This window comes from Amblyraja radiata, chromosome 1 (genome assembly GCF_010909765.2).
Source record: "Amblyraja radiata isolate CabotCenter1 chromosome 1, sAmbRad1.1.pri, whole genome shotgun sequence".
Taxonomy (NCBI): Eukaryota; Metazoa; Chordata; class Chondrichthyes; order Rajiformes; family Rajidae; genus Amblyraja; species Amblyraja radiata.
Window position 1 is genome coordinate 12,018 of NC_045956.1, and position 4,130 is coordinate 16,147.

Here is a 4,130-nt window from a genome sequence, read left to right on the forward strand (position 1 = left end):
AGGCTAGTATGGAGATTATGGGCCGAATGGATTCTTGGGCTAGCAGCTCAGGACTGTTGGGCCGGCAGCTCAGTCACTCAGGCCTGGTGGGCTGGCAGCTCAGAAACTGCCAGAAATTCTGCCCAAAACAGGTAAAAGATTCTGTGAGAGAGAAGGGGGAGACGGCGGTGAATCAATTTTAGACATTTTTCATCTTTTTTTGGAGATCACAGCAATGAAGGAGAAAAGTCTATCCTGGCCTGGATCTCACAGGGAGCCAATGAGGGAGGCAGAAAAATACTGGGGTGAGGTTTAATACTTGCAGGGGAATACTTACTGATGGGCCAAAGAAACTGCACTAGTGCTAGTACAGGCCTGATGGGCCGAAGGGATTCTACTAAAAATCTGAGTGAAATTACAGTAGAAAGGCACTTTTTCTGGACTTTTCCATTTCAATTTCAAGCATAGGGCAGGCCAAATAACTCATTTCATTTTCATTTCCATTTCCATAGGAAGGACTGCGAGTAAGATGGCGATAAAATCATAGCGATATAGGTAGCGTTTTTTCTAAAATCAATTAACATAGACAGGAAGTGGTCAAGATGAGACTTTTAATATAATAATAGATAGATGTAGAGAGGTGGTTATCTGAAGTAGGACAACAAACTACACACTCCATAGCTGAAGGTGCCATACAACAGATTGTTGTAGAATCAGAAAATGGACCTGAAGATTGTGTTTCAAATGTCTCAAAACAAATATCAAGCCACAAATCTAATTCTTCTTCATGTGCCATTCGGCCCATCAAGTCTACTCCACCATTCAATCGTGGCTGACCAATCTCTCCCACCTAACTGCATTCTCCTGCCTTCTCCCCATAACCTCTGACACCCGTACTAATCAAGAATTTATCTATGCCTTAAAAATATCCATTGACTTGGCCTCCACAGCCTTCTGTGTCAATGAATTCCACAGATTCACCACCCTCTGACTAAAGAAATTCCTCCTCATCTCCTTCCTGAAGGAACGTCCTTTAATAAGCGGGTTCGGTATCTTGATAAACGCAAGGAATCATGGGATTTGTCAAAGGTCATTCGGGATAAACAAGCTAACTCAATGCTGAATAAACAGTGTATAAATTGTTAACTATTCTACCAATGAAGTAATCTAGAATTCTGTCAACTCAACAGCTTCCTGTCCTTGCTCTGCTTAAGAAACAACTGCAAATGCTGGAGAAATCGAAGGCAGACAAAAATGCTGGAGAAACTCAGCGGCAGCATCTATGGAGCGAAGGAATAGGTGACATTTGGGGTCGAGACCCTTCTTCAGTCTACTTCTTGTTCTGCTGTTCACACACTACTCACACACTCCCAGTTGTAGTTCAGTTCATTCATCTGCAATTGTGAGATATTCATAAAGTTAAAGAATTTATTACTTTCATTTAATCCTTAATGTGTTTGCTACTGGAATAAGGAAATATTACTTGTGTTTGAAACATTTTCTTATCTTTATTCATAATTTATGTGTAAAAATATATTGAATCTGAGGCAGGCAGCGACTGTCCCCGTATGATGTGGGCTGTTGCTTCACCTACAGGTGGCGTGAATGTACCGGTAAGGCAAAGATTCATCTCTGAGGAAAACTGAGTACACTTGGTCTAGTATATTACTAAAACTCATCTTGTATGTGTGCGTGAGTGTTCGTCATAGCCTGAATTACACCAAAGCAGTACACTAGAGCGCTAAAACATTTGGACCACTTTCCTCGCCATTCTCCTGTGGTGTGGTGTATCAAGTTTCGTTCACATTGATGGTATATTTTACAAGTTATTCACATTTAAAACTTTACAAAATGCCACTTTGAGAAAATGTGGATCTCATTTACATAAATTGCTTGTCAGCAGTGTCCACTGGCAGTTAGCAGCGTATGACGTCACAATGGGATATAATTTACATAAACTGCCCGTCAACAGTGTTCCACCCAGGGCTAGCGAGAGGGTCGTCAGATCTAACTTTTAATACTTTTCATCTAACAAATGAATAAAGATAACAAAGTCAATAATGCCACTTTTGATGAAATGCAGCGAGCAAACGCGATAATTCCCGATATTTTGGATCTTTAAATCTCCAAGAAAAAAGTCCGCAATCAACTTCCGCCTTTTTTACACCTTCAGCTCCCTCTTGTATTTACCTTAGTTTCTATCTTTTTTTTGGACTGTAAATGTAGGTAGCTGTTCCTCACGGTCACCCCGACTGGTACAGTTAATTGCAGCTCAAAACCTGGCCGTTTTCGATGTTTTTAACGGGTGTGAAAGTGCGTGTTTTCCCATCCACTAACATGTACCGGAAGTGACGCTTGTCCCCCAGTTAAAATTTTCGATCACGTGAGTGGGGATTTACGCTCCAGTGACCTTTCGTGAAATCACCCTATAGGGAGAGGTTGAGTAGGCTGGGACTATATTTCATGGAGCACAGGAGGATGAGGGATGATCTAATAGAGGTGTACAAAATCATGAGTTGAATAGATCAGGTTGAGTCTTTTGCCCAGAGTAAGTGAATCGAGGAGCAGAGGACGTAAGTTTAAGGGGAAAAGATTTAATAGGAATCTGAGGAACAACATTTTCACACAGAGGGTGGTGGGTGTATGGAACAAGCTGCCGGAGGAGGTAGTTGAGGCAGGTACTATCACACCGTTTAAGAAACAGTTAGACAGGTACATGGATAGGACAGGTTTGGAGGCATATGGATCAAACGTGGGCAGGTGGGACTAGTGTAGATGGGACGTGCTGGGCCGAAGGACCTGTTTCCACTCTGTATCACTCTATGACTATCTATCAAACCCATTCTCCTGCCTTCTCCCCATTACCTCTGACACCCGTATCAATCAAGAATCTATCAATCTCCTCCTGAAAAATGTCCATTGACTTGGCCTCCACAGCTGTCTGTGGCAATGAATTCCACAGTTCACCTCCTTCTGACTGAAGAAATTCCTGCTCATCTCCTTCCTAAAGGAACGTCTTTTCATTCTGAGGCTGTGGCCACTGGTCCTAGACTCTCCCACTAGTGGAAACATCCTCTCCACATCCACTCCATCCAGGTTTTACCAGGCTGGGACAGACTGCAACAGCTTCACACCATGTCCCAAAGCTTGTGTCCTGTCCTGCATCACCCAAGACAGCAGAGATGTTATAGGAGAGGGCAAGCACCGTAACAAAGTAGCTCACGATGGTTTGTGTAACATTCAGGAATGTCTATGCATGTCACATCATGCATATTACTGAAGAAGGGTCTTGACCCGAAATATATTCTATACCTTTTCTCCAGAGATGCTGCCTGACCCACTGAGTTACTCCAGCACTCTGACATGTCACCTATCCATGTTCTCCAGAGATGCTGCCTGACCCACTGAGTTACTCCAGCACTTTGTGACTATTTTCCCTTCACGCATCTGCCCAAGCCCACTCTCCCCCCTCCTTTCCTATGTTCCTTTCCACCCATAAACCTCTCTCTGCCTTTACATTTCACTCTTTCAAATCTGCTCTACTTATCTACATGCATTTTTCTTCTTAACTTTTTAGTCATAGAGTGATGTGGTGTGGAAACAGGCCCTTCAGCCCAACTTGCCCACACCGACCAACATGTCCCATCTACACTAGTCCCACTCACATGCATTTGGCCCATATCCATCTAAACCTGTCCTATCCATGTACGTGTCCAAATGTCTCTTAAACATTAGGATAGTCTCAGCCTTAACTACCTCCTCTGGCAGCTCGTTCCATACACCCACCACCCTTTGTGTGAGAAAGCTACCTCAGATTCCTGTTAATTTCTGAAATATTGGTCATACATTTTGTGCAAAAATGCTCCAAAATAAGGCTCAGAATGCATCAGAGAGCATCTAAAACCCCAGTGCTTCCAGTGCCCTTAAGCGGGGCGTGGACCCCGGAATCTAGGGACTTTGCGCTCGTGATGTGCGCAGCGCGCACATTATTTCACATTTTAAAATGTTGTAATCCTGTCATGCCATCCCCTTTTTGAAAAGCTTCGTACAGGCCTGTATCATGTAGTCATCAGTAATTCAATCTTTTGCTTGCCTCCTCCCTCTACTTCTGTAAGACCATCCCATAGTCAAAATCACAAGGGATTTTCAAT